Source organism: Taudactylus pleione, unplaced genomic scaffold, assembly GCF_031769625.1.
Source record: "Taudactylus pleione unplaced genomic scaffold, aTauple2 ptg000360l, whole genome shotgun sequence".
NCBI classification, from domain to species: Eukaryota; Metazoa; Chordata; class Amphibia; order Anura; family Myobatrachidae; genus Taudactylus; species Taudactylus pleione.
In genome coordinates, this window is record NW_028284761.1 from 1354434 (window position 1) to 1362500 (window position 8067).

Below are 8067 nucleotides of genomic sequence, written 5' to 3' on the forward strand. Positions count from 1 at the left end.
AGGCAATGAGTTTTAGAGAATGATGATTATGTGATAAATGTTGACGGCAACCTAAGGAGTGCGCTTGTTTTACAGGAAATACAGGAAATCACTGACTTTTAAGTAAAGAGGAGTGGGCCGGATGGGAGGGGGTTTCTTGGATGATCAGCATTTCAGAATTCACCTTTACAATGTAATTTTTGGACATGAAGTAGAGAAAAAACATACTCTGGAACTGTACATTTTATACTAGTTTTTAATGGTCTTAAATCTTGATGACAGACTAATTGTTTATACAGTATGATTATTTTATTTGACCTACTAATTCATTATTTAAAAATGTAAATATTAAGTCCCAATCTTGCTACAAGCTATATTCTTTCTACGGTATGTGAGGCTGTTTCCAGTGACGCTACTATTTGCTGGTGGGACTATGCATGTATATTCAATGGTGGAAGCATTTGCATACACTGGTAGAACTATTGTATGGACTCCCTTTGGACGGTTGTAATATGCTCTTCTACAGGTGCACAGCAAGACCTTTGGGGACCCTATAGTAAAATGTTTCCATAGGCCCCCCTCCCTACTGCAGGGCGGCTTATCTGTTATCACAGGCCCAGAGAGCTCAATCTTTGCTTGATAATGCTGGGAGGAAGCATGACCAGAGATATGGACTGTCAAAATGCCAACCGCCGGATTCCCGACTGTGAAATCCCGACAGGGGACTAATGATAGGCATCGAAACCCTGATGCCAATCATTATCCGTATGCCGGGAGCCCGACGGTCGGCATACCCATGGGGGGGTTTAGGGGCTCCCGGAGGGGTCTTAGGGTTAGGCACGCCCTGGGAGGGTTAGGGATAGGCTAGGTGAAGGGGGGGGTTAGGGTGAGGCACCCCATGGGAGGGTTAGGTTTAGGCTGCGGGTATGGGGGGTTAGGTTTAGGCACTTACGGGGGGGTTAGGGTTAGGCACTAGGGGGGGAGGTTAGGCACCATTAGGGTTAAGAGGGTAGAGGGTTACCTAAAGTCCAACTATCCAAGGAACAACCAGGGAAACATAACCTTAGAATATTAGTTCCACTTTATACCAGTTATAGACAGTAATATAGCAGGGAGCAATGGTGAAGCACAGGGAAGTATATATATATATATATATATATATGTGTGTGTGTGTATATATATATATATATACAGTAGAAAAAATGTATATACACACATTAGTGGATGGTGACTAGAACATAAAAAGATAGTACAGATGATGATGACAATGTCCAGAACAGGAATCCAATAAAACGTTCTAGTTGGTAGTAGCCAGATAAATCATAAAACATTATGCAGATGACTATATTCGTTTAAGCCACGTGGGGCTACTGTGCCAAGAGGGGGGGAATCCAATGGGACTCTCTCTGCAGCAACAATCGACCTCTGTCTCCACCTCTCTTCAACGGAGCGATCCAATCGAGTATCATATATTTCAGAGAGGAGACTTGGGGGCATATTTGTCAACACTAAAATAACGTTTTTAAGGACATTTTCCTTAAATACCGTTATTTTAGTATTCAGGAAGTATCTTAACACAGGAGATATCACTGATATCTCCTGGTTAAGTCCCCCTGTGTTAATTTCCACACTACCCATACATTAGTACATTAGTATGGGGATGTAGAAATTATGGTATTCACCAAATTACAAAAATTATGTATTTTCAGAATTTGATGGAGTTACTATACACCACTGTGAGGTACAGCCACCCCCCCTGCCCGCATACAAAACGGGGCAAGTTGTCAATCAACATTGACAGCCACCCCTTTTTGTACCGAGTCCCAGAGCGAGTGATTTCTCACTCGCTACGGGGTGGCGCACGCGTGTATGAATCAGGCCCAGAGTCTGGGGAATCCTGATCCGTGTGAAAGAAGCATCCATTTTGTGTAGGCATAAAATTTACACTTTAAATGTGATATACTGTACTTATAGATACATGTAATCCAACTAAAGATGAGCGGGTTCGGATATCAGAAATCCGAACCCACCCAAATTTTTCAGATCCGAGTCAGATCCAAGCCGGCTCGGGTTTTCCCGCCTGACGGATCTCAAAACGTCATCATCCCGCTGTCGGATTCTCGCAGGGTTTGGATTGTATAAAAGGTCCCACGATTGGTGCCATTTTCATTCCGGCTGTGGAGAGCGAAGAAGGAGGGGGGCTGTGATCGCTGTGCTGTGCTGTTGCTGTGTGTGCATAGGGGCTGGCTACTGTTGTCACTTGTCAGGGGCTGGCTGCTTAATGTCCATACTGCATAGGGACTGACTGGCTGTTGTCACTTGTCATAGGGGCAGGCTGGCTGTTGTCCATTAATCCATACTAGGGCTGGCTGCTGTGCTGGGCTGTGCCCGTTGTCCATAAGGGCTGTGTTGCCAGGAGCTGTGCTGCAGACTGAAGCGGGGGCTTCATTGGCTCCTGTGTCACTGAAGTCCATAAGGGGTGCTGCTGTGTTGTCCAGGGGGTGCTCTGTCCATCAGGGGTGCTCTTCACACCAGAGTGAAAAAAATTAATATTTTTTTTCTGTGTGTGTTTGCACATTACCCACATAGGGTGCTGCCTGTGTTGTTTATCAAGGGGCTTCTGCCTCGTTCATGGGTGCTCTATATATTTTTTCTGTGTGTGTGCATGTTAGCTACACTTATCAGCAACGTAGCTGCGCAGGGGTGCTACCTGTGTCATTTATCAAGGGGCTGCTGCCTCGTTCAGGGGTGCTCTTCCCCCAAGTGCTAAAAAACATGAATCCAATCAATAAATGTGTTTTTTTTTCTGTGTGTGTGTGCGCGCGTTAGCAACACTTATCACCAGCGATGTAGCTGTGCAGGAGAGTTGCCTGTGTAGTTTGTCAAGGGGCTGCTGCCTCGTTCAGGGGTGCTCTCCCCCCCAAGTGCCAAAAAAAAATTAATCCAATCAATCGAGCAATCAATAAATGTGGATTTTTTCTGTGTGTGTGTGCGCATTAGCCACACTTATTATCAGCAATGCAGCTGTGCAGGGGTGCTGCCTGTGTTGTTTATCAAGGGGCTGCTGCCTTGTTCAGGGGTGCTCTCCCCCCAAGTGCCAAAAAAAATTAATCCAATCAATCAATGTGTTTTTTTTGTGTGTGTGTGTGTGCGTGTTAGCCACACTTATCAGCAACTCCTCAGTAGCTGCGCAGGGGTGCTGCCTGTGTCGTTTATCAAGGGGCTGCTGCTTCATTCAGGGGTGCATTCCCCCCAAAAAATTTATCAAACAAGCAATGTGTTTTTTTTTGTGTGTGTGCACGTTAGCCATGACATCACAAATGCCTCAGCTGAGATTTGCAGAAACATTTTGAAAAGGTGAAAATAGAGGATATGGTTTAAAAAAACTGCATTCTCTGATTCTAGCGTCCCTACTCCCTACCCATGGCCCCTCTACCTGAATTTCAGCGAGTCAGAGGGGCAACTCCATTCAACCGTATTTCAGAGTGCAGCTGCTCCTCCTGTAGCCCCGGTCAGAAGATGTGTGGGCGGTTGGTGATATGGACTAAAATGGAGCTCACATCCACTAAGGTGGACAATGAATCCCCAATCTAACAGGGAGTGCAGCTGTAATTTATACACAGCACAGGATGAGATGACGATATAGGCTTGGGTGATGGCATAATCTGGGGTGATGTATACATCATCTTCACACAATATTAATTTGTCCTCGCTGGAATCCACCATTACAGGTGCCTCTGTAATTTTTGCACGTAATTGATGGTAAAGGTCTTTCTCGTAGAATTTGTAGTACATTTTAGGGGAAGTAGTCTCAGGTCAATCAATGACAAGGTTCCCGGCTGTGCTGAAAACTCTTTCTGGAAGGTGGGCAGCTCAAGTAAAGCAAAGGCAGTTTGTGTAAGGGCCTCCAAATTGCCTCTTTTTCCTGGCAGTAGTTCTTTACATCTCTTCCGATCTGTGTCCGTTGGTAAAACGAAACAATGTGTTCATCCCTTCTGGGATGAAAATCCACTACCAGCAGCAGGTATGATGCTCAAGAATTCTCAAGAAAGACACAACGCACATTAAGACAAACTTTAAATCTGAAATGTTGCATTTGCTGCTCTGTTCCACTTGTCCACATATCTGCTCTGGTTAAGTGGAAAGTGGGTACAACGGCAGTCTGATGGCCACTAACTAACTAACTGGGCAGCACAGACGGTGTACTGGTTAGCATTACTGCCACACAGCACTGAGGTTGTGGGTTCGATTCCCACTACTGCCCTAACTGTGTGGAGTTTGTATATTCTCTCTGTGTTTGCGTGGGTTTCCTCCAGGTGCTCGGTTTCCTCCCACACTCCAAAAATATACTGGTAGGTTAATTGGGTCCCAACAAAAATTAACCCTCGTGTGTGTGTATGTGAGCATATGGTAGGGAATATAGATTGTAAGCTCCACTGGGGCAGGGACTGATGTGAATGGACAAATATTCTCTGTAAAGCGCTGCGTAATATGTGTGCACTATATAAATAACTGGTAATAAATAATAAATAAATAACTATCTTTTATTGAATGACCCTGTACAGGTTGGGAAATACTTTCATGTGGAAGCTTTGCAAAGGATTATTTAAAAGTCAATTGTTTTGGAAAGCACTACTAGATTTCTTCCTGGTCCCCTTCTGGGATGAAATAAAATGCACTTGCAGTAGAAGGCATGGTGCTCAAGGAATCTTCTGGGGCAAGGACTGATGTGAATGTGTCAAAAACATTTTTTAAATGCCTCCCATTGTCCCTCATAATTTTACTTTGGAATCAAAAAAATTAAATTAAATTTACTACCATTCATTCCTTCCTGTCCTTGCCTACAACTACATACATACTCCAACTCCCTTAGGCCTCTCTAGAATAATAAAAATATTTGTTTCCTGATGTACCATGCAGTGGCGTAACTATAAATTTTGCTCCCACATGCAAAAAAAGTTTCAGGCGCCCCCCCCCCAAAAAAAATCAAACACACCCAAAGATGACGTTTAAGGTGTGTGGTTACATGATACAGTAATGTGCCTTACACATTATGACACAATAAGCAATGCCGCTTATAACACAGTATACCACACCGGAATGCCCCTTTAACACATTATGCCACATCATAATGCCCCTTACAACATTATGCCACATGGTAATGCCCCTTACACATGCCACACAATAATGCCACTTATAACACATAACATACAGTAATGCCTATAACAAATTATGCCATTTCGTAATGCCCCTATTTCACATTAAGCCACTCCTTAATGCCACATACAACACATTATGCCACACAGTAATGCCCCTTACACATTATGCCACACAGTAATGCCCCTAATAGCACATTGTGCACACAGTAATGCCAAATACACATTATGCCAAACAGTAATGCCCATTACATCCCACTCTGACAGATCTACTTTACCAACCCTCCTCTCTGCTCCTGCCAGTCTGTCACCTCAGCTCAAGACAGGTTGCACAGTTTCTATGTCCGTGTAGATCCAGATTATTGGGAACATAGTTTCTAACCAGTAAACTGCGTGTATCAAGTTAGTGCCCCTTATACAGTGCCCCCTGTAGTTGTGCCCCATATGCAATGCCCCTGTACTAGTGCCCCTTATGCAATGCCCCTGTAATGGTGCCCCATATGCAATGCCCCCTGTAGTATTGCCCAGTATGCAGGGCCCCCTGTAGTTGTTCCCATTAAAGAAGTGCCCCCTGTAGTTGTGCCCATCTGCAGTGTCCCTTGTAGCTGTGCCCATATGCAGTGTGCCCCTGTAGTTGTGACCCCTCAAGTAGTGCCCCCTGAAGTTGTGCCCCCTCAAGTAGTGCCCCTGTAGTTGTGCTCCTTCAAGTAGTGCCCCCTGTAGTTGTGCCCCTTCAAGTAGTGCCCCCTGTAGTTGTGCCCCCTGTAGTTGTGCTCCTTCAAGTAGTGCTCCTGTAGTTGTGCCCCTTCAAGTAGTGCCCCCTGTAGTTGTGCCCCCTGTAGTTGTGCCCCTTCAAGTAGTGCCCCCTGTAGTTGTGGCCTCTCCTGTAGTCCTGCCCCCCCAAACCTCCAACCCCACGTAGTTACCTGACTCCGTGCGGCTATCATCCGGGCTGTCTCTCCTGCTGCCATGCTGACTGGATCTAAATTGATCCAGCAGACGCGGCTGCTCAAGTTCTTCAGCGCGCGGGTGATGTAATGACATCACCAGCGCACTGCATTGCTGGGAACGATGGCCTCTGAAGTGATCGGTAAAGTTAAATTACATGTCATTGCTCTTACCGTACCCCACTTGCACATGAATACACCTTTTGTAGTACAAGAAGCTACAAGTGTTACAAACATTTTGCAGAAAATACCTGCACAAGTTAAGCGCATGATTAGTGCTTCAAATAGTGTGTAGCTTGCATATTGCAGATTTGCCCTCATACACCGTGGCATCGGTCGAGCCAAACAACCCTTTCCAGAGTGCCAGGCCCAGTGCGATTCGGGCTCGCCGAGCATTTTTTTAGCTGAAAATGTTCATCTTACTCTAACATATAAAACAACTGGGAGTGACAACCTACTTTCCTAGATTGCACTGATCAATTTGATGTGCAACATTTGTACATCTGTGTGCGACTGAGGGCCTGATTCAGCTTGGAACGCAGTTGCTAATAGGCACGCAATTGGCCGATTGTTGCTTTCTGTGCATGCATATGCATCGCAGTTAGGGATGTGCGTCGATCCCCGTGTTTTGGTTTTGGATCTGTATCTCCTTCATCTCCTTCAAGGTTTTGGATCTGGATTTGGTTTTTTTTTCCAAACCACCCTCAAGTGTTTTGGTTTTGGAGCTGGATTTTTTAAATAAAAAATAGTTAAAAAGATTTAAAAACAGCTAAAATCATGTAATTTAAGCAATCCAAAATCCAAAATTTAGATTTAAAATCCGAATTCCAAACCGCAAATAGATCAGAACCGCAACCTGGATTAACCTGGATCTCCTCAGGAGATTAGAACCGCAACTCAGATTTACCCGGATTCATGAAATTCGGGTGGATTCGGATTTCTGGAGAACCGAACCACACATCTCTAATCGCAGTGCGAGTGCATGAACCGACCATTGCAATCGGGACTGCGATTGCAGAGGCTACGCAGACCCATCACAGAGTGATTGACAGGAAGTGCCATTTGTGGGTGGTGATGGGGGGTCGGCCGCACGCAGGCGTGCGCCATTGCAGGGGCGTACATTAATTATCCACTGCAAAGCCATACGCAGCATGAGATCCCATAGCATGCGTGGCTGTTTGCAATTTCTGAGTAAGATCATTCTTACCATTACTCGATTGTACCGATGGTTTTGCTATTCTGCTAAGCATTATGGATGTGCGTATGGTAAAGTTGGCATCCTTATGTGGTGCATTGCGATCGCAGTGGTTTGGCATTGCTATCACAGTTGAACTGCGTGTGTACGCAGTACTGCGATCCGTAGTGAATCAGGCCCTGAGTCGGAATCTGTATAGGAAGTTCTACGATGCCACGGCTTTTTCTAACGACAAGTTACGTTGTGCTTCATCTGCGACTTTGCACTAGTTTAAAACTAATTCCTGTGTGGGTAAAGTCGCAGCCCGGCGTCTCTAGTACACGTAGAGTGTTGTTTCGCTGCCTTTGCGAATAAGATGCAAAGAAAAAAATATCGGTGCGGCTCAGTCAAGCTGGGTGTCTCACGCTGTATGGCGTTGTCAGAGTTCAGCCGGGGATCGGCCATCCCTTACCGTCCCGCCGGCTTCCTCTGACTTCCCGGGCAGTCGGGCGGCTGGTGCGGCGACGTGGGAGGTGCTGAGCATTCTCCCTGATGCTGGTGTGTCAGGCGGCCTGGTACGCGGGGATCGGAGTCTCCGTCATGGGCGCCGCCATGACACTTCCTCCTCTGACTTGCCTTCCTTCCCTGACAGTCTGGCCGGTCAGCTGACATTGTGGACCAATCAGCGGGTTTCCAGGGGTATACATCCGGCTCCTGTGTATCAGGTAGTTGCCTGAACAACCATTGTTGCTGCTAGTGTTACTAGTGGTCTCTCGTTCCAGGTTCCCTTGCTTTCAGTGAGCTATCCCAG